The sequence below is a fragment of the Sinohyriopsis cumingii genome, chromosome 4 (assembly GCF_028554795.1).
Source record: "Sinohyriopsis cumingii isolate HCF-2022 chromosome 4, ASM2855479v2, whole genome shotgun sequence".
Lineage (NCBI taxonomy): Eukaryota > Metazoa > Mollusca > Bivalvia > Unionida > Unionidae > Sinohyriopsis > Sinohyriopsis cumingii.
The window spans coordinates 103,380,707-103,405,104 of NC_142964.1; the positions used below are offsets into that span (position 1 = coordinate 103,380,707).

Here is a 24,398-nt window from a genome sequence, read left to right on the forward strand (position 1 = left end):
GAGCACTGGAGAATAGGCAGTTCTGCTAAGGAACAGGGCCGGGATAGTAAGCAGTAGTGCGAAGGCACAGGGCCGGAGAACGGAAACATGGGTACCGGAAGTACCGACAAGGCGTAAGTTGCAAATGAGTAACATGGAAGGGACACTGGAAGGAAACACTCTTGCCTTTAATTTGGCGTGATGAAATAACTGGTAATTTGAATAGGTCTTTGTACTTACTGAAGGAAATGGTGTGGGAAATTGTCCTGTAATTGTTTAATACCTTGATATTCGTATAATTTGTATGGCTATACTGGGCTACACATTAGAAGGTTTCAGTCTCTAATGGGTTTATTTAAACACGTGTAATTTTATCCACGGCAACCAAGAAACCAATAAAAATAGAATTGCACGATGTTTTTATTCCTTTTCGTGCTTGAAATGTAGCACATAATTCTTCAGTCATAATGCATTCGTGAAGATCATTCGTGTGCAAAATCAAGGAAGCGTCCATAGATGGTACGTTCATTTCTCTCGTTTTCTTCTAAGTCAGTGTGGTAATGTTCTGTAATGGTTTCATGTCTTCGGCAAAGTCCTGAAAATAACAACAATGATACGATGCTGTAACTAATAAATCTTCATAGAATTCCTCTTACTTATTCTCACTGCTACATTTGCTGCGGTTGCTACTACTACTACTACTACTACTACTACTAACATTATTGTTGTTATTGCTACTACAAATACTACAATTGCTGCTGCTACTACAATTTTGTTGCTACTACTGTTGCAATTGTTGCTGCTGCTACTACCACTACAATTGCTGCTGCTACCACTACTAACACTATTATGAGTTAAAGTTCATGTTGCTAATATTAATACAACTATTATTGCTGCTACTACTACTACGACTATTGCTAAATTTGTTGCTAATACTAGATCTACATTTGTTTTCAGCTGCTACTATTGTTATAGTTACAACTGTTGCCTGTACTGTAGTTGTTACTACTTCTGCTGTCATTAGCAAGATGTACATATATTTCTGATCCGGCTAATTTTAGATTAAGCAACAAACTAAGATGAGTTCGAATATCTAGAAGGCGTTGTTCGAAGAACTTTCGATTGAAAGAAAATCACATCTGAATACACACAAGAATTTAGCTTCCAACTGTATGAAGTCTTTGAATATAAAAGGAATTTAGTCTCTTGTTCTATACTAGTATCTATAAAACAGTTATCGGACTATGTGACTCAAACTTACAGCAGAACATAGCGACTCGGTGGGACTATGTGACTCAAACTTACAGCAGAACATAGCGACTTGGTGGGACTATGTGACTCAAACTTACAGCAGAACATAGCGACTCGGTGGGACTATATGACTCAAACTTACAGCAGAACAGCGACTCGGTGGGACTATGTGACTCAAACTTACAGCAGAACATAGCGACTCGTGGGACTATGTGACTCAAACTTACAGCAGAACATAGCGACTAGGTGGGACTATGTGACTCAAACTTACAGCAGAACATAGCGACTCGTGGGACTATGTGACTCAAACTTACAGCAGAACATAGCGACTCGGTGGGACTATGTGACTCAAACTTACAGCAGAACATAGCGACTCGGTGGGACTATGTGACTCAAACTTACAACAGAACATAGCGACTCGGTGGGACTATAAGATTCAAACGTACGCCAGGACGTAGTGAATCAGTCAACATAGGCTGAAATAAAAACATGTAAAAAAAAGAGTTCTTCACATTGAGATGAAAATAATATTGAAGTGGCAGTAATGTTTGCTTGGATTGGACAAGAACTTTTAAAAGTCTTTCTTTGATATTAAGGAATTTACGGTGCTACCATGCACGATATGGAAAAGGCTCGAAACCTTGCGAAAACTTGTAACCCGTCCGTAATTGTTTTGTACAACGTATAGCCCAGTTCGATAACATTATTTACCTCCCTTAAAGAATAACTGCAGAGTTATCATTCTTGCAATGAATGTACATTAGCTACTTCCAAGGAGCATTGTAACAATAGATTTAAACAAAGAAAAAGGCGATCCATCAAATTTAAACGTTACAAGTACGTAACATATACGCACTGAAAAATACTATTCATTACTTGAATCGTAAAACGTCGACTGATTTAAAACCTCTGATGCTTTTGAAATCGTCTTTCAGCAGGAAATAAATTGTAAAATGTTTCATTTGCTCTTACATAAAGATTTGCAATGAAACATAATAATTTAGTGCTATCAAACTGGATCACGTTCAAACAATTTGGACTTAACGCTTAATAACATGAATCTCTGAACTAGATTTTAAGTGTATTTTAGTATAACTGTATGTGTAGTTTGTTTGCTTACATAAATGTTTACCCTAGTTTTGTTTCAAATGATGAAAAGTTTGCATAAACCTGAGGGGCCGTAAATTTTAAATATGCGGGAGAAATAGAGAAACAAATGTCATTTATAAATTTGCCATAGCACATGTCCTTCCTTTTTGGTAATGAATAACTAAATCTTGAAAATATAAATTGCCCATAACAACAACAACAATAACATAGCAAGCTTGTGAAGAAATATGTGGTTCGTATTTATGTGAGCACATCGAAGAAAACTAATATATATTAAGAATGAAATAAAATATATATGTACCTGTTGGGGAAATACCAAACTTTGACTTGTCTTTGCCATCTCGGCGACAACTATATAGATGAAATTGCGCACGGTCAGTTAGATACAGGAAAAATGGGATAACGACTTTAATATTTGCACGTTGAGAAGTTATGCAACTGAATATGTTAATTATAGCTTTCCTTTTTCTTAACATAAAAATGTTTTCGAATGAATTTGTACAGAGCTATAAACCACTAAGTACTTGCCACATAGTTAAATTGTAAGCAACGATACAAGCCCCTGTAATTTTCCAATGATTCATTATACATATGCAAATGTAACCACAATATGTACAATACTTCTGTCGTTTACTTGTTGTTTCTAATTAATTAATTTTTTTGCTGATCATTAAGCGTGATGCGAGAAGCAAGTCAAAAGGGTAAAGAGTATAGTCATCATGTTGAATGAGTTTTACCTCTATGCAGTTGTCCCTGAAATTTTTACTAGACATATTAAACGTGGGAAAGACTTAAAACCATTAGGTGATGCATAATTCATTATTGACAAAACAATCAATGTTTATGTTAGTTGGATACTTTTAAACGAAAAAAAGAATTGAAATCATATTTTCAGATTTGTTGTGCTGTTCAATTTATGTTCCCCAAAATTGTGATTTATAGAATAAATTTATGTGTGCATTATACTAAAAACTATTAAGAACTAAGTAATACTTCAATACATCTTTTGTTGAGTAAATTTCAAGAGGGATATTCATAATACTAAATTTTACGTACTAATTAAATCAAAGTTATGTGCATATCTTTTTTACTTTTTTATGATTGTTTCCACAATTAACCTGACAAAGTTCATACCAGTATTGATATATTTTATGGAAGCAGCCATTTATATAAAATTTATACAATCTGAAAAGTTTAGTCTTGATTTGGAGTTTTGTGCTCAGGAGATTAATAATTATTACCCATGGTTGCGGCTGAGAAAGCATGCAACGCATATTGCCCCCCCCCCCCCCCCACTTTAAATAGTGATGTATGACATGTGTTCTTGTGTGTCCGTCTATCCACAGAGCACATAAAAGAAATGGCAATATATTGTTGGAAATTGCTCCCCGGAAGTGGCGGTTTATACTTTCTTATCGTCGGCAATGGAGAGCACGTCAAGGGACGTAATTTCAAGATACACTTACCGAACTGGGCTATTTGGAACTTTCCACGTATTTTATAGATTTCAGATTAGGAAGTTAAGCATATACTTTTTTAGTCAGTTTAGAATCCAGTGATTTTAATTTTATCGCGTTTCATGTGGTTACATTTTTGACGATTTTTTAATCATTCCTAAAATAGCAAACAATAATATCACACGGATTTTTCAGCTCATACAGGTTATGAGGCGAATGAAATGACCTTGAGTCGGTATTAAATAGTTTCTTTATTTCGACTAAATGTTATGAAGATTTCTGTGTGAGGAGCCAAAGTATGGAATGCGCCTCAATGCAAGAGGGGTGGGTGGGGTGTTGTAATGTTATTTACATTTATTTCAGACAGTGTCTGTAAGGGATCACTCAGAAGTAGTAGTAGTAGTAGTAGAAGTAGTAGTAGGTATAGTTGTTGCAACCGTAGTGCTAAAAAGAAAAGGCAGAGGGTCTTTAGAAAGATGTAGAAAAGTTTGTAAGTTGTTTAACAGATCCCTATATAGTATCAGCTTCTTTAGTCAATAAATTCTGATCATGTAATGCATGAAACTTAACGGTCTTCATTTATTGTTAAAATCAAACTTACCACGTACTTACTAGTTACATATGAAGAAATATATTTACACCTTTGTTTATATCACCTGAAATGTCAAGAGCGTAAATTGTAAAATTTGAGAATTTGAATTTTTATTATTTACTTCTCTCTGAATAATAATAATAATAATAATAATAATAATAATAACGTGGACTTAGTACAACGCCTAATAGTTAGGAAGAGTTCTGTGTGAGGAACCAAGTTCTAAGTGCGTTACAATATTAGATCAAACATACAAACATATATAATGACACGATTCCAAAACCAAACACTATGAAATTACAAAACAATAATATGCTGACAATAATTAAGGAAGTAAACATTATTAAGTTTTTAAATCTTTTCTTGTAGTCGAAATATGTGAGTGTCAAGAACAATCTTGAATGAAATTACAGATTCTTGTGTCTAAAAATGTTTGGTAATTCCACGTAGCTGGGTCCTGGTACGCAGAAGAACGTTGTATGGATGTCGATCTATGACACTTGAGAGCGGCTGAGTGTGTATAATGAAGAAAACGGGGCCAAGAAAAGAGCCTTGTGGAGCACCAAAACATAAATCAACTGGGCTGTAATGTTTTCCAATTACGGAAACAAATTTTGTCCTGTTGACAGAGTAAGACTTGAAAACCAAAGAAAAGCTGTATCATGAATAACAAGTACATCCTGGAGACGGTGAAGTAATATATCATGGTCTATTGTGTTAAATGCCGCAGACAAATCCAGGAGGGTGATATTTGCATTATCAAAAGCAGAGAGAGGGTGATTAACTACTTTAGAAGGGCAGTTTCAGTACTATGGCGAGGGTATTTACGCAGACACCACATTACTGAAAAAGACATCTGAGTTCAGATGAGACACAAGATGGGATAGAACAACTTTTTCTAAGATTTTGTTAAATAAATGAGCGGTTAGAGACGGGGCAGTAGATTTTTAAACCGTTCGGGTCATTTTGTCGGTATCTTCAACAATAGCTTTAGAAAGTGGCAGTTTTGCAAAATGATTTTAATTCCAGGAAGAGATAGAAGCTTAGATAACATCATTTGGTTAAGGCAATATTCTATCTAAGCTCTCAAACACCAGTAATGTCGGAATCGGATTGAATTCATGTAACTTTGGGGCGCTTTTCATGATAGCTGTGTGTACCGAATACATAGACAAAGGTTCAAATGCTGTTAAAGACTGTCGTATGTATTCTGTGCCACAAGTGTATGGTGACGTTGAGTCAATCAAAATTATGTTGTCAAGCATATCTCTAATGGGTTGAACTTTGCCACAGAAGAAATCTGCTAACGGGTCCGGATGATAGACCGAAGAGAAGGTCGTCGAAAAAGGTTTAGATTTATTCCTTAACGTTAGCTTGTTCGTAATATGGAAGATCTCTTTGCAGCCGGAATGTTCAGCGATCTTAGCACTGTAGTAGGCTGCTTTTTCTGCAAGAACTATGTTTGGAACATTCGTCTTAGCAGCTTCATAGATCTGCTTATGAATAGTGAGGGTGGTAAAAAGCCGAATCATCAGCCTTACGGCGTTTTCTTTTAGCAGTGCGAAGCTGGTCCATAAACACTGCTGTAAATAATAATTATTTCGATTACTCAGAACGTTTTTGAAAATACACTGTCTAAAGACTAAAGTTCGTTTTTCTTGTTTTTCTTCTTTCTCCTTGAGTTTATTTATTTAGACTGTTTCGCAACTAAGGTTAAATTCTTTTATGTCTGCATCTATTATTTTTGCGGCAAGTGTCAGATATTCCGGACTCATGGCCTAACGTATTATATAAAGTCATTATGACATCTTTTCCGAAAATCTATTTAACTATACATTACATATGTTAACAGTGACTGGGCAATAATCAATGCCAATAAAAAATATCCTCTTCCAAGGAAAGCATTTAAATCTGCTGGAAATATCTTAACATAAAATTGCCGTGTTATTTGTTGGCCCCCTCCCTGTCCTTCCCAGCCAGCATATATGATTGGTTAGAGCTTTAGAGGGGTAATTTTCAAGATACACGAAGGCTTAGTAATACTGAGTTACATTTTATTCTAAAATTCTATATTGCTCCATGAATTTACCAAGTTTTCATGACTCTGGTCCCGTACTCACCTTCCTTCAGGCATTATACCTGTTGGTCAACTTTCCTTCCCCTTCCTTCCCTCTTAGCTTTTAAAAAAGTTGTGGCCTTTGCCTTCGGTTTGGTTCACAATAGTTGTAACATGGCTCTGTGTTGTTCTTTCTGATAATTCTTTTGGGCTAGATAGTCAAACTGTCTAGAGATTTCTTTATTTATTTCTAAACTAGTCTAATAGAGTACATGCCTACATCTCTCTCTCTCTCTCTCTCTCTCTCTCTCTCTCTCTCCCCGAGGTGTCTGGCACCAGGCCAACAAGAATTGGCTCCTACGTTAAGGGGGAAAACCTGAGGGTCACTTCACCCGTCACTGCCAGGTTTCACACACGGGGCCAGATGATATTTGTTAGCCACGTCGTAGATATCTCAGACCCAAAATTACACTTTAATGTCATAAACGCATGCATAAAAAACATCACGTGCATGGTTTGTAGTCCTCATCTAATCAGCGAATATTTCTTCTGTCGTTTATCTTTTTGTTCAGTCGATAAGTGTGTAATCGTTTATGCTGTAGGACTAACAGTAGCAATTATTGGAAAAAGTGAACAACTCTGGAAATGGGTGTAAAGATAGAATAGAGTAAAAATAGTTTTGGCTGGCCAGGATAATGAAAGTAAAATTTATTAAATAAATATTTTCATAGCGCACCCCAATGTAACTGGAAAAAAACAGGCATTGTTTTATTCAGTCCCAGTATAGACTTGAGTTAGGAAGACTCATTACTGAAATCAGCACCCGACTCATTGGTGCGGTATTGAAAGGACATGTTTTAAACACATGTGGATCAGGAAAATGCCGCAGCTAATATGTTTATTTTTTCTTCTCTACACAGGAGCTGTCACCAAGGATGTATCATCTATAAAGATAAATAAAAGTTTGATCTTTAGCACTCAGAAGCAAAGTCTTAATATAATGGTATTTGCATACGTTTTCTATGTGAACTGAGTACCTATGGAATATATGCCTTAAGTGAGATGTAGAGATTTTCACAGTGAAGTCAATTCAATCAAGTCAAACGAATCCATCTATACTTACATCGCTTTCAATATTTTCTATCACTCTGAAGACAGATGTTTCTGTCACAGCCTCTGCATGTTTGTCCTTCATAAACGAAATAGTTCGGTTTTCCGCATTCCGGTGGTTCGATAAGACCACATCTAATTTGGGGGCAAACATCCCTGACTGGGCTGCCTGTATATATATATATATATATATATATATATATATATATATATATATATATATATATATATATATATATATATATATATATGAGTGTATGTGTGTGTGTGTCGATGTATGTATGTATGTATGTATGTATGTATGTATGTATATCACATACATTAAAAATAGCATGGCATTTAAAGTGTTGGTATAAAGCAATTTGACATACCAATAATATTGGTATATAATAATAATAATAATAATAATAATAATAAGCGCTTTACAATATTAGACAACACCTATAGCATAAAAACATATATAATGATATTATTACAGAAAACAAGCACCATGAAATTAGAAAACATAAAAACATGCTCTAAATCTTTAAGGTAGGGAACATTGTTAGGTCTTTAAGTTTGTTATTGCAGTCGAAATAAGTGAGTTTTAAGAGCACTCTTGAATGGGATCACTGTGTCTTTGTGTCTAAGTTCAGTTGGCAATTCGTTCCAGTTGATGGGCCCTGGTATGCAAAAGAACGTTGTCCATATGACTTCGTTTTCGTAGTGGGAATAATGAGTGTACGATTGTCAGAAGAGGAGCGTAAGTATCTTGCTGGTGGGTACACATGGGTGAGGTCGGATAGGTATGTTGGACTGGAGTCCGTCAGTGAAACGTAGCACATAAAACACATTTTGATTTTGATTTTGGATGGAATGGATAGCCAGTGTAGGGTACAGAGCAGGGGGGAGGTGTGCTCTGATCGTGGTACTCAATATCAAATTGTGATCCGCCCATGGCGCAAAAATATGCATATTTAAACATTCTCGCGAGCATATGCAGTTAATTCTAGATCAATGATTAATCTCCACACATTAGTCATTAGTGGCTTATGAAAATAACGATAAAAGTATTAATAATCCCCGTTTTCTAAATGAATTGAATATGGTACATATTTTTATCACAATCCTTTCTGCTTTCTGTTCCTCCCTCCCCTCTCACGCATAACGGAGAAACTACGCAGGAATGTGGAATGAGAGAGAAAAGGAACTTGAGCTGGACTAAAACCTTGAAATAGAAATTATACCAAGTAACCTACAACGTAACAATATGTGTGCACTTTCCTTGGGATTTATCTACAGTGTTTATCAATGACAAAAATTTGCAAATCGTGTCGACATTATACGGTAAATTTCTCGGTTGCGTGGTACACATACTGTGATGTACTTAATGTTTTGTTGTTGCTGTTTCTTAAACATACTATAATGTTCTAAACATAAATTTTTTATTAATTAAATATGGAAATGTCCAAAGGCCTCTCTCTCTCTCTCTCTCTCTCGCTCTCTCTCTTGGCCATCGTAGCAGGAAACTGGCTAAAGTGTATGAATTGACGAGCGTAGAGGATTTTCGTTTGTGTCATACCGCGATGTCTCTGGCCTTATGAATGATGGTAAAAGTGAAGTCAAACTGAACAAAGGATGTGTGTGTTTCTTTTTTCGCATCTTAAAAAAATAAAAATCCTGCCCGTGGCAGGTGACACAACCTCAAAGAAACATTTAGCGTCGTTGATCGATTTAAATATAAATGAAGAGCAAGCCACTCTATTCATTTTAGACCACCACGAAGACGGATTGCTGGCTAATAATTGTGATATAAAACCCCCAAGAATAAGCCCTCGAATCACCTCATTCACCAATCATAACAAGTAATTAAGCATGTTAAACAATTTCCAGTTACGACGCCTTTTCAAGAAGTAAGCGAGAGAAGTTAAGGTAGAACTAAGTAAACGTTTACTTTGAAAGTATAACGTATGCAAATAAAAGTTTAACAGGTTTTCATCAACGAAAAACAAAAGCTTTCGATCGCTTGGTTGTCAGCAGCCCTTGTTAAATTAAACTATTAAACTGAGCTTGTTATACTGATCTTGTTATGTCATTGTTACTTCTGCGAGGAGTATGGTAAATCTATTATTGACAGTTTGCTTCCTATATAATTGATATGGTGAATATATGAAAATATTGTTTGATATATACATTTGTATCATTTATTTATAGCAGATTTAAATAGGGTTAGCATTGGAATTGTTCTGAATATAACGAAACCTAAGGTTCTTCACGCTCTGCTCGCAAATCCAGATCCTTTGTATTAATATCGGATTTGCAACAAGAGATGCCTTGGGAACTTTTCATTGTAATACACGTTGAATGGCATTCAAACTGGAACAGAGATGCCTTGGGAACTTTTCATTGCCATATACGCTGAATGGCATTCAAACTGGATCAGAGATGAGTTATTATATTTCCAAATGACTCTTTCAGATAAAAATAGACTGAGCTTTCGAAAAATACTTGGACTGACTTGGTTCTTTTTTCTCCATTGATATATAAATCTGTCCAGAAGATAAACCGGATAAACAGATGTTCACACATAATCAAATGGTGGTGTATTCAAAAATGGATAAACTACGCTCCTTACCTGATAACGGCAGCACGTGGCTAGCAGCAAACATACAAACTGTCATCAGGACTAAAGTCGTCATATTGATGTTACAGTTTTGACGTCCAACACAACTCTTGTATATAACAATGTATATACACTAGATACTGCATGACTGTGAACACCGAGTAAATCTATTTATACTATTCGGCATGAAATCTCTATTCGAAAACTTAAGAACATGACCAAACCATTTTAAATTTAACTCAGCCCTACCACAAAGAAGGATGCGAGTTTCATTGCTTTACGCGCTGTTTAATCATTTTCTGTGGCTAGCAGCGTCAATTTTGTTTTTCATCGGTGTACATGAACTAAACAGATCTCGAGAATTTCAGTTTTATTTCCGCGTTGTCAAAAACAAGGATGCGGGCGATTTTGCTTAATGTGTTCTTGCGGGCATTTTCACCTTTATAAAAAAGACTAAGCTGAATCGGCTGGTCTGCCAAATCCGGGTCTTATATAAATGTCGTAAGTAGAAACATACGATGTACGTGAACCTGGACATAACTCATAAACAGAATATAGTTTTGGTTTGCACTGCAAATTTTATTTATACAGAGAGAGAGAGAGAGAGAATATTTCGTTTCCTACGTCAATACCTGATATTTTAACTTTTAATGGGTGGCGAAGTTTAGAAGTTTAAACTAAATTTCTTCACAACAAGTTAACCACCCTTAACGAAAATTCACCTCACCTATTGTAGTAAATTACAGTTGGACACTATTATACCCTATTGGAAAAAATGCTAGCCCGATTCAGCAATGCAACACAACACAGTTATCGTCGTTGTCAAGGAAGTAAGGTGAAACAACTCCAAAACTACGCAAACGGCGGCTGATAAAATTTCTTTATCAAAGATTAATATTCATGTCTGAAATGTAATTCAGTTTCTATTTATTTGTTCTACATCATAAAGCTTTATCGTTTTTCTTGCTGCTGGTACTACGTTTTTAGGCACACACAATCAAACTTCGCATGGCATGATGGAAAACCTTATATTTTCACATGTGGCAATAAAAGGATATATTTTTCATAGGTTAAAATATAGGAATGAAAAAATATGAAATTATTTTTCCAGTAAGTATCTTTATTTCACAGTTAGGTAGATTACACACACACACACACACACACACACACACACACGCATATATATATATATATATATATATATATATATATATATATATATATATATATATATATATATATATATATATATATATGTGTGTGTGTGTGTGTGTGTGTGTGTGTGTGTGTGTGTGTGTAGTAATTCTTAACTCCGTCAAAGGGCAAATATATGCATTTGTATATTTGTATGTGATATAAATAAAATGTATGTACAGTATGTACGTGGTATCAATGATATACCACTCTTTGTATAAAGTTTTCATTAAAAGAAAACTCGGCAAGCCTCGTTTCCTTTTAATGAAAACTTTATACATCTCGTGGTATATCATTGATACAGCGTACATACTATAAATATAGTATATATACACAGAGAGAGAGAGAGGTCTTCCTATATCGAGTGCTTAAATAAAAATTTTGTTTGGCATTGTTTAAGATGACTTGAAAAGGGGTTTTAGCTGTGTAATCCTGATCTATATATTCGTCGTGACATCAGTTTCGGAGCGTCATGTGTTTCTTATTATCGGCCATTTTATTTTGTTGACATCACCTGATAACAGGTAACTGATGATGCAGTTTTCATATGTTTTCTTGACAGTTATGTCACGCATTGCCGCAAGTAAAGAAAATGCTTCCGGCTTGTCTAAATCCCGAAAATAAACAAATTATGCATAACAATTACCAAAAAAGCGTCTAATTGCCTAATACATTTTTATAACCATTCAAAATACCTTTTTTTCGATAATGTCAATGAATTAAAACCCTTGATGCAACTTGTTTGTTGGTTAATGCCTAATGAATAAAATCAGGTGACTTCTTATATCTGTCCACTTCGCATTTTGTTTTTCCTAATGAAATCATTATCAATTTCGCTTTTGAATTTAAAGACATGTTTTGAGCACTGAAGAAAAAAAAAGGAATGCAATTTAATGAAATTAATATATTCTTTAAAAAGTTAGATATTTATATTTTGGTACATTAACATTTTCATAATTGCGTTAACAAAATCGTATTTAACGTCTCTAAGCCTGTCATAAAAGTTTTAACAAAAACATACACAGATGCAAAGTAGAAGAAAATATTGACACATATTAAGATTATTTATTGTTATAATCGTTATTGCTGCCATTTCCTATGATCGTACATTTCTTTTCTCATCTATACGATGACCTAAGTGGCGCTGTGATCAACCGCTCCGAAACAGATGCCGTTATAAACAAGGAAAACAAAACGTGTAAACTGTCACGGAACAAATGTTTGCAGTTATGAATAGTTTTAAGTTATGCATTTGGGTACAGGTATAATGATAATTCAAAGTGTAAATGAAATTTTAATGCAACGTACATTGCTTACGAATTATTTCACGATTTGTTTTCATGGGCTCCGAAACCGATATATATATATATATATATATATATATATATATATATATATATATATATATATATATATATATATATATTCACACACACACACACACACACACACACACACACATATATATATATATATATATATATATATATATATATATATATATATATATATATATATATATATATATATATATATATATATATATATATAGAAAGAGAGAGAGAGAGAGAGATTGATTTGGATTTTTAACGTAGCTTTAACAATTTTTCAGTCATATCCTGGTGTCAGGATAATGCGACTGGGTGTGACATCATGCTACATGTCTGCAGTATGATGCCCCAGTGCTAGACATCACTATAAACTGTCACATTGCAGACATCGTAGCGATATGACTGAATATTTTTTACAGTTACGTTAAAAATCCAAATCACACACACACATACACACACACATGCAATTGGACCATATACGACCTGCACGCCACCGTAAAGAAACGCAAACGTTTTAGGGGTACTGGGAGCTCTGGATAGAGGTAATACCTTTGTTGTCAGACAGCTGCACTCTCTGAGTGGATAGACGCACTGGCCCTCATCCATCTCCCAAATCTCTCACGTCTGCCTCCAAGAAGGAATCATTCCCGGCATACCCCGGTACGTCGCTTCAGCTGGCGGACCAAACGACATTGAGGGAGTGATGTTAACACTGCATTACTAGACGTATGAACTTCTACAGTGAAGTCACCGGCTGGGGTGGAAGATCTCCACAGATCAACGGCCAAGTGTTCGGGACCAGGGCGCACCATATGTTTTAGTGGACTGTGGCTGTGGTCGACCAACTATGGTTCTAAATAGCAGGGAAGGCAGATCTCTTCAGCCATGATTGGTTGGCCATCTGCCTAAGAGAGGGAAACTCCGACATAAAACCTACGACCTGTGGACCTCGCTGTCACCATCCTGGATTGCTGGGCCATGGCAGATGAACCCCAGGTTTAAAGGGTGGAGCCTGTTTGCGCAGACTGCACTCCATCTAAAGGCTCCATTGCCCAGGCATAAAGAAACTATCTACTGTCTACTGTTTACTTCTACCCCTATATCTGCACGACTCTATCCAGCCCTGCAGCGATGGGAAAGGGGCGAAAACGGCAGGTGAAAAATGTCACTGGAAGCCACAGTCCCAATCCAACATACAGGCGACTCAGGCATTTGGCCGTCTGATGTTGATCCAGAGACGACACCATCACTAGGCAGCAGCCTGAGTGACTAAGCAGCCTTTTCTAGAGACAGCACTGCTTGCTCTACATGAAGAGGGGCATAGAAAGGCGGCCTAACCAAAGTTTGTCTCCTTACCTCCCCCCCCACCAACAGTTGGCCTGCCGCAGCCAACGGGCATCTTCCAACACGGTCGGAACATAATAGAAAAAAGAAGGCATGCCCCACCTGTCCCACATCGTAGGAAAATACTAAAACTGGCTTGTTAGAACATAAAAACAATGCTAGACTCAACCGACAGCAATATAGCAGAACGACGTTCTGCCTTATTTGCACAAGAACTCTCTCACCTTTGTGTTGACATTGCAGCGCTTAGCCAAGTTCGCCTTTCAGAGGAAAGAAGTCTGAGAGAACTCGGCGCTGGATACACCCTGTACTGATCAAGAAAACCAAAGACTGAAAAAGGAATTTCAGGAGTCGGTTCAATGGTCAAGGACTCAATCGCCACCAAGTTAACAAACTTTCTCACTGGTCATACAGATCGCATCATGTCCATGCGTCTCCCGTTAGGGAACCAACAACATGCCACACTCTTCAGTATAGATGCTCCAACACTCCAGGCAGATCCTTCTTAAAAGGATAAATTCTACGCTGACCTGCGCAGACTTCTCAAGAGCGCCACAGAGAGCGACAAAACAATCATCCTCGGAGATTTCGATGCCAGAGTGGGCCGAGACTCAAAAGCATGGAAAGCCATTCTTGTGAAACATGGCGTGGTGGCAAAAACGACAATGAGCGCCTGCTTCTTGAATTGTGTGCAGAACTACAGCTCACCATCACAAACACCGTATTTCAGCAGAAAGACATGCTGAAAACGACCTGGATGCATCCCAGTTCAAACACTGGCACCTAATCGATTACATCATAGTACTCCAGAGGGACTTCAAAAATATCCTTCATACCAGAGTGATGCCCAGTGTAGAGTGTCACACAGATGATCGTCTTGTCAGATGCAAGCTCGACTTCCACTTCAATCCCAGGCCCTGGCAACAAGGAGCCCACCACCCCCCACCCCGAGAATAAAGCTCCAGGTCAAAAACCTGTTATCTGCAGACATCAAGGATTTTCAAGAGAGCCTGCAGTCTAACCTTGAAGAACCAAATTTTCCGCCAGATCTACCTCCGAAAGAGATGTGGAACCACATCAAGGCTGCCATTCTGAATACCTCATAAGAAATCATTGGATTCACCAACAAGAAAAACAAAGACTGGTTTGATGCAATAAACTAGGCAATCCGAGAACCTCTCGCCAAAAAGAGTCAGTTTAACAAGACCACCTCGCTCAACGATCCTGTCCACAGAAGAAAACAATCTTCCACCTTATCTGCTGCTCTCTTCAGCGCAGGCTCCGAGACCTACAAAATGAATGGTGGACCACGCTTGCAGAAAGAACCCAGCTGTATGCTGACATCGGTGACTACAAGAGGTTCTATGAAGCGTTGAAAGCAGTGTATGGTCCTTCCTTCCAAAAATAGAGCCCCTACGGAATGCAGATGGCCAAGCGCTACTCACTGATAGGGAATCTATCCTGAATCGCTGGTTAGAGCACTTCCACACCCTCTTCAGCACTAGCCGCACAGTCCAGGAGACAGCTATTGACCGCATCCCACAACATCCATTAAAAACGGAACTCGATGAGGCACCCACACTGCAAGAGACCGGCTGAAAACTGGAAAGGCTGCAGGAAAAGATGGTGTCACACCAGAGATATGGAAGAGAGGAGTCCCAGCATTGCACACCAAACTCCACGAGTTCTTCGTTTGCTACTGAGAGTGAGGGAAACTTCCTCAAGACCTCAGAGGCGCAGTCATCATCACCTTGTAAAAAAAACAAGGGGAAGATTCTGACTGATCCAAAAACCGTGGGATAACTCTGCTTTCCATTGCAGGCAACATCGTTGATTGAGTGTTGCTGAACAGACTGGTAACCACCATTGCAGAAGAACGTGCTCCAGAGAGTCAATCCGGCTTCAGAGCCAGTAGGGGCACAACTCAAATGGTGCTCGTCCAGGAGAAATGCCGAGAACAAAACAAAGGACTGTACATTATATTTGTGGACCTGACGAAGGTATTTGACACGGTGAGCAGAACTGAACTGTGGAAAATCCTTGAAAAGCTCAGCTGTCCTCCAAAGTTCCTTATCATGGTCATTCAGCTACATGAAGACCAGCTTGGTCTGGTCAGAAACAATAACGACCTGTCACAGACTTTCCCCATCGCAAATGGCGTTTTATCCCCCACATTGTTCTCAATCGTCTTCAGAATGATACTCCAGAAAGCAACAAAAGACCTTGATGACGAAGATAGCATCTATATCCGATTTCGTACTGATGGCAACCTTTTTAACTGTCTGTCCGTTGCTATTTTTCTATAGTATCACGTAAATATGGCCTTGAAATTCCTCCAATTCAAATAATGTTTCACCTACTGCGTTATTAAACTACAACGTACCTTGATTTCAAGCACTTGAATATTCATTTTCTGGGATCAGTCCACCTCTGGAGTAGGTAGCATGTTTGAATCACTCCAGTACAGACCTTGCAATCAAAGCAGATATACAGAATATTAAAATAAATGGTATAGTAAGGCTTCTCAAAACGATTCTCATACTTTCATTAGGATGGAGTTTGGTTTCCAGAGGATGGACTTTGATTTAAATAGGATGGAATCTGGTTTCATTAGGATGGAGTTTGGTTTCCAGAGGATGAAGTTTGATTTAAATAGGATGGAATCTGGTTTCAGTAGGATGGAGCTTGACATCATTTGGATGGAATTTGGTTTCATTAAAATGTAGTTTGTTTCCATTTTAATGGAATTTGGTTTTCACTAGATTGGAGTTTGTTCCCTTAGATCTGAGTTTGGTTTTATTAGGATGGAGTTTGATTTCATTACGACGAAGTGGTTTCATAAGGATGGAGCGTTATGTATATCTTCTACGTTTGTAGCTTGTATTCATGACTGCAAATAGGAGCACTGTCTATAGCTAAACTTTGTATAAGGGTATAGGTTCTATTCTACGATTTGAAGAGTGTAGATTGAATAGATTCTATAAATAGTTTGCTATGTAGGTGTTTACGACTGTTAATAATGCTATTAATAATGATAACGTGTTGGCAACTTTGTGATATTTTCTCATTGGTTACTGGGTTCTTTGAAGAGTTATTTTTTATTGGATGGGTTAGGTCACACGAGTAGGTAATTTTCAAATATTAGAATGAGTATTATAATCTTTGACATAAGTTATATTGCAACATACTGACATAATAGACTTTGGAATGAAATGTAGCAAATAGATTCACTCCGATCTTGGATTCATTCCTATTTCGGATCCTTATTTCATATGTTAAAATCAGTCTACTGTTGTGTTTAATGTTGTGCATTTATAATTTGAGAGGAGGTGTTTGTTAGTATTTTGCATTACAATTAAAAAGTTCTCATTGAAATACAACATTATTTCGGGACAATGATGAATTACTAAGAGTTCTGGAAAATGCCATTGTAAAACAATAAATCGTTAATATGAAATTCATTCGGGAACATTCGATTATTTTAGACATAAATAGAAGAATTTAGGATTACCTTGGATCCAATTCATCGTACTGAAAGTTCGTCTTACGTTTTAATTGTATAACTTTGATAATTAAATTATTTGTCATATATTGCAAAACTTGCTGGATTTACTTCGTCCTGTTACTTAGTTTCTGACCATACAGTTTTAACAGGTGTTAGGTTTCATTAGGATGGATTTTGGTTTCCAAAATAATTATTTCCCAAAATCTTCCTTGCTTCACTTAATTCTTGTAACGTATTGGCTAATACATTTCCAATGATCTTCCCTATCGGGGTCAGTTGAAATATCAAATCAAAACAGTTCAAGTATGTTATAAGAGTTAGGACTTATCCAAAATTTCTCCCTAAATTCCCTAACGCTCGTAAATCTTCAAGAGCATTTATACAGTCAGCGAAGAGCATTTGCCAATACGTTACAAGACGTTTCCAAACGAAGATATGTATCTCGTTTACGTCTTCAAGAGCTACATGCACTTGAAGAATTATAACAGAGCAACAGCAATGCCCAAATGGCCTTTGGCAATTCTTGCAAAAATCTTCCAATTCTCTTCTCAAATCGGGTGAGATGACATATTACTTCAAACCTCTTCAGGCATAAGATGAATGTTGGTTCTTATGCTAAAGTTTCTGAAATTCTCTTGAAATGCAATGAACTCCAGAAGAGCATTGGAATAGTTTGCGAAAAGCTTTAGTCGTCATTTAAGAAGAATTATTATTCCTAAGGAAGATCTGTATCCAGTTAATATTTGCAAGTGTTATAATGACTGGAACAGTTATAGTACAGCTATAGCATAATAACTAACCCTTAAAGAAAATAACGGCATATAAATCTTGCTTCCTTCACGTAACTCTTGTAACGTATTGGCTATTACGTTTCCAACGATCTCCTCTATTGGAGTCAGTTGAAATATCAAATCAGAACAGTTAGGGTATGGGATAAAGTTTAGAACTTATCCTAATTTTCTTCCAAAATTTCCAAACGCTCGTAAATCTTTGAGTGAATTTATATAGTTGGCGAAGAGCATTTGCTAGTACGTCACAGGAAATAAGTTTTCAAAGGAAGAGATGTATCTCGTTTACGTCTTCAAGAGATAAATGCACAGGAAGAATTATAGCACAGCAACAGCAATCCTCACATGCCTTTTGGTAATTCTTATAAAAGTCTTCCAATTTTCTTCCCAGATCGGGTCAGTTGACATATTACCTCAAAGCTCTTCAGGCATAAGACGAACGTTGGGTCTTATGCTAAATCTTTTGAAATTCTTTTGAAATGCTTTGAACTCATGAAGAGCACTGGAAGAGTTTGCGAATAGTCATGTAAGAAGAATTATTATTCCAAAGGAAGATCTGCATCCCGTTAACATTTTCACCTGTGAAAATGATTGGATGAGTTATAGTGGAGCTACAGCATAATATATAATCCTTAAAGACAATAACGGTATATAAATATTGCTTGATTCACTTAATTCTTCTGGCGTAATGGCTATTGGCGTCATTTGAAATATCAAATGAAAACAGTTCAGGAATGCGACTAAAGTTAGGACTTATCCCAAATTTCTACCAAAATTATCTAACACTCGTAAATCTTGAAGAGCATTTACATAGTTAGCAAAGAGCACTTGCCAATGTGTTACAAGAAGATTCCAAAGAAAGATATGTATGTAGTTTAGGTCGTTCAAGAGATAAATGCACTGAAATAGTTATTTCAAAGCAACAGCAATCCCCAAATGCCAACTGATAATTCTTACAATAGCCTTCAAATTCTCTTCCCAAATCGGGTCAGTTGACAAATAACCTCAAAACTATTCAGGCATAAGATGAACGTTGGTTCTTATGCTAAAGCTTTTGAAATGATCTTGAAATGCTGTTAACTCCAGAAGAGCACTAGAAGAGTTTGCAAAGAGCTTTAGTCATCATTTATGAAGAATTATTATTCCTAAGGAAGATCTGTATCCCGTTAATATTTTCAAACGTTAAAATGATTGGATGAGTTATAGTGGAGCTACAGCATAAAAATACAGCATAATAACTAACCCTTAAAGATAATAACAGTATATAAATCTTGCTTGTTTCACTTAATTCTTGTAACGTATTGGCTAAAACGTTTTCAATGATTTCCTTATTGGAGTTGAAATATCAAATCAAAACAGTTCAGGTAAGGGCTAATGGAGATACCTACATAGACTTAATCTGTGCCAGTGCAACGTATGTGACAATGACAATCTTGTGTGGTATTGGCTAATGGAGATACCTACATAGACTTAATCTATGCCAGTGCAATGTGTGTGACAATATCTTGTGGTAAGAGCTAATGGAGATACCTACATAGACTTAATCTGTGCCAGTGCAATGTATGTGACAATGACAATCTCTTGTGGTAAGAGCTAATGTAGATACCTACATAGACTTAATCTATGCCAGTGCAATGTATGTGACAATGACAATCTCTTGTGGTAAGGGCTAATGGAGATACCTACACAGACTTAATCTGTGCCATTGCAATGTATGTGACAATGACAATCTTGTGTGATATTGGCTAATGGAGATACCTACACAGACTTAATCTATGCCAGTGCAATGTATGTGACAATATCTTCTGGTAAGGGCTAATGGAGATACCTACATAGACTTAATCTGTGCCAGTGCAATGTATGTGACAATGACAATCTCTTGTGGTAAGGGCTAATGGAGATACCTACATAGACTTAATCTATGCCAGTGCAATGTAAGTGACAATGACAATCTCTTGGGGCATTGGCTAATGGAGATACCTACACAGACTTAATCTGTGCCAGTGCAATGTATGTGACAATGACAATCTCTTGTGGTAAGGGCTAATGGAGATACCTACAAAGACTTATCTATGTCAGTGCAATGTATGTGACAATATCTTGTGGCAAGGGCTAATGGAGATACCTACACAGACTTAATCTATGCCAGTGCAATGTATGTGACAATGACAGTCTCTTGTGGTAAGGGCTAATGAAGATACCTACATACACTTAAGCTGTGCCAGTGCAATGTGAGAATGACAATCTCTAGTGGTAAGGGCTAATGGAGATACTACATAGACGTAATCTATGCCCATGCAATGTATGTGACAATGACAATCTCTTGTAGTAAGGGCTAATGGAAATACCTAAACAGACTTTATGTCATTGCAATGTATGTGACAATGACAATCTCTTGTGGTAAGGGTAATGGAGATACATACATAGACTTAATCTGTGCCAGTGCAATGTGACAATGACAATTTCTTGTTGTAAGGGCTAATGGAGATACCTACATAGACTTAATCTATGCCAGGGCAATGTATGTGATAATGACAATCTCTTGTAGTAAGGGCTAATGGAGATACCTACATAGACTTAATTTATGAAAGTGCAATGTATGTGACAATATCTTGTGGTAAGGGCTAATGGAGATACCTACACAGACTTAATCTGTGCCAGTGCAATGTATGTGACAATGACAATCTCTTGTGGTAAGGGCTAATGGAGATACATACACAGACTTAATCTGTGCCAGTGCAATGTGACAATGACAATCTCTTGTGGTAAAGGCTAATGGAAATACCTACATAGCATTAATCTATGCCAGAGCAATGTATGTGACAATGACAATCTCTTGTGGTCTTGGCTAATGGAGATACCTACACAGACTTAATCTATGCCAGTGCAATGTATGTGATACTGACAATCTCTTGTGGTAAGGGCTAATGGAGATACCTACACAGACTTAATATATGCCAGTCAATGTATGTGACAATGACAGTCTCTTGTAGTAATGGCTAATGGAGATACCTACATAGACTTAATCTATGCCAGTGCAATGTATGTGATAATGACAATCTCTTGTGGTAACGGCTAATGGAAATACCTACATAGACTTAATCTATGCCAGTGCAATGTATGTGACAATGACAATCTCTTGGGGGTAAGGGCTAGTGGAAATACCTACAAAGACTTTATGCCATTGCAATGTATGAGACATTGACAATCTCTTGTGGTAAGGGCTAATGGAGATACCTACAAAGACTTAATCTATGCCATTTAATGTATGTGACAATCACAATATCTTGTGGTATGGGCTAATGAAGATACATACATAGACTTAATCTGTGCCAGTGCAATGTATGTGACAATGACAATCTCTTGTGGTAAGGGCTAATGGAGATACCTACATAGACTTAATCTATGCAAGTGCAATGTATGTGACAATGACAGTCTCTTGGGGTAAGGGCTAGTGGAAATACCTACACGGACTTTATGCCATTGCAATGTATGTGACATTGACAATCTCTTGTGGTAAGGGTTAATGGAGATACCTACAGAGACTTAATCTATGCCAGTGCAATGTATGTGACAATGACAATCTTGTGTGGTATTGGCTAATGGAGATACCTACACAGACTTAATCTATGCCAGTGCAATGTATGTGACAATGAAAATCTCTTGTGGTAAGGGCTATTGAGATACCTACATAGACTTAATCTATGCCAGTGCGATGTATGTGACAATGACAATCTCTTGTGGTAAGGGCATAGTACTAATGGAGATACCTACATACACCTTATTTGATGATTCCTGCATGAACCAAGTTTGAGAAATAAACTTAAGACACAACATTTAACCAATTCAGTGAAGCATGAAATTTAAGACATAATGCCCCACTTAATGTTGAGGGTGTAGTACTTATAAATATTCATTCCCTCACCAACTTTTATGAATATAGGTATAACAATATGCATACAATGTGCCAACAAAACCCTGAGCTAATCATAAAAATTAGTTTGATCAAAATCCTTCTCATCTCTAATAGACTGATACAATTATTCTTGCTTTTATTTATAGCAATAGAAAAACCCAGCCCTGTTATATTCATTATTTTAGACAAAATAAATTACCTTGATCAAAAGAAAAGAAAAATATAAAAAATATAATGAAAAAGAATCTGACTCATAAAGAAATCCTAGTCTTCCTCTCTCCCACCATGAAATGGTCGGTCCCTTAACTAAGAAATGTACAACTTACAACAAGTACCAATTCAGCACCCTCAGCCTGTTCCCTAAGAGTAGATGGCCCATTTTAAATTGTTGCCTAGAATGAAGGAATGGTTGACAGTCAAAGAGAGTGTACATGTGTGTGTGTATGCCTTTGTGTGTATGCCGACGCCGATGCCAGAGGGTAGTACAATAGGTTACCTACTTCATATTGTTGAACAGCAAAAGAATGAGGGAATATATTGCATATAGCTGTGTACAACAGGCAACCAGGTGTGTACAACAAACAACCAGCTGTGTACAACAGGTAACCAGCTGTGTACAACAAGCTACCAGCTGCATAATGAAATTACAGAACTGCCAACCCTGACAAAACCTTCTCAGTTCACTTTCTTCCATAAGACTGACCAGTTTTCAGTAAGGTGTAACAAAATATCAATAAATGCTATTGTAAAGCTGGAAAACGTAATTAAAAGTTTGATGCATGGACGATAAACATTATGTTCAACAGAAAAGTTTGTAAAGTACACGTGGACTTTATTTACCACTAGTACAGTTGCACAAACTCTTGTTCCAAACCCTATGCAGCTCAATGGCTTGTTGCTATCACTGAACTTGACATAATTCTTCGAAATTGTTTTCCATTTCACATGATGACGGCAATCATATCTCCTGGCACAAGACATACTCAAACTGACATGTGATGTCCAATTTTTGTATCTGTTTCCTTTCCAGCTTTTATTCACAAAAATCTGAGTACTCCTTTTTATTCTTCTGTGTTGATTAGTAACACTTTTCTAGAAGCTTATTTTCCCCTTAAACATGCATCGCTTTCTGGATGCCATTTTAAAAAATTCTATAATCAACAGTTTGATCATGCAGAAGCTTCACATGAACAAAAAGGTGCAGTTTAAAGCATCTGGGGTGCTTTTGTAAAGTTAGTCTGGTTCCCTGACTAATTTTACTAATTCTAAGATGAAACCCAGATCCAAATAAAACACGGATGAACCAATTATCCAGACTTTTCGGCAACGATAATTTTTTAGTAGTTTTTGCTAGTATGCCTTAAGTCCGTATTTTAAGGGTAATTTTTGCAAGACTTACGGCAAAATCATAAGAGTTGGCAGATCTGAAACTATGTAAATCACTGCAGAACTTCACAACTTTATGACTGCATTCTCAAACTGTCATTTCTGCCCAAACTCAAAATCAAACCAAAAACATGGAGTCACACCATTAGAATACAGCATCCCTAAGGACAGTAAGTCAAAGAAATTCCTGCTTGTCATGACAAAAGTCCAGCAAGGGTTTGCTTTCGTTTTTATCAGAAGGGTTCGCTTACATATGCATTCTGAAAAGTAAAAAAAAAAATACAATACACTGATGTAACATTTTAAAGGTTGACCTTTCCTTCAATCTTAAAACCAGCTGCTACGCAGGTAGCAAAACAATTTTAATTATGGTTGAAATAAAATATATGGATTCAATTATCTTGTTACAAATGGGAAATGGGATTTAAATAGCTATTAAAAAAAAGTAAACAACAGGACTTTTACTAGAATGATTAACCTGTCTCGATTTAGATGGCTGTTGTGAAAGCTCCCATACTGACCAAATCACAAACTGTCATGTGAGGACCTTAGAGGATAAAATTAACACAATTTTCTCAAAATGAATCTGATATTTGTCATCTGACAGTGGATCCTGTAACTAACATCAGACGTACAGTACATCAGCTGAAACTGGATCATATATCTAACATTAAGACTTGCAGTACATCTAAATATGTTAGAATTAATTACAATATATAGTTTCTCCTACAGATACATATACAAACAAAGAATGTATGTGTTATTTAATGACAAAGA

General features: G+C 36.7%; 1 protein-coding gene and 2 long non-coding RNA genes across 3 annotated transcripts in view; all 3 read right to left on the minus strand.

The window, feature by feature from the left end:
- Nucleotides 1-381: 381 nt before the first annotated feature.
- LOC149801809 (uncharacterized) lies at nt 382-3,613 on the minus strand. The gene is made up of 2 exons (XR_016420723.1): nt 2,642-3,613; nt 382-574 (listed from the first exon to the last, which is right to left on the minus strand). It is a non-coding gene; the product is annotated as an uncharacterized LOC149801809 (long non-coding RNA).
- A 3,525-nt stretch (nt 3,614-7,138) lies between these two features.
- LOC149801810 (uncharacterized) lies at nt 7,139-10,445 on the minus strand. The gene is made up of 2 exons (XR_016420722.1): nt 10,170-10,445; nt 7,139-7,389 (listed from the first exon to the last, which is right to left on the minus strand). It is a non-coding gene; the product is annotated as an uncharacterized LOC149801810 (long non-coding RNA).
- A 5,935-nt stretch (nt 10,446-16,380) lies between these two features.
- The window catches only part of LOC149801811 (F-box/WD repeat-containing protein 5-like), a 45,899-nt gene continuing 37,881 nt past the window's right edge, over nt 16,381-24,398 (minus strand). The window contains exon 9 of the mRNA XM_089956166.1: nt 16,381-16,495. The gene's annotated coding sequence lies outside the window, so the exon portion shown is untranslated. The remainder of the gene's footprint in view (nt 16,496-24,398) is intronic.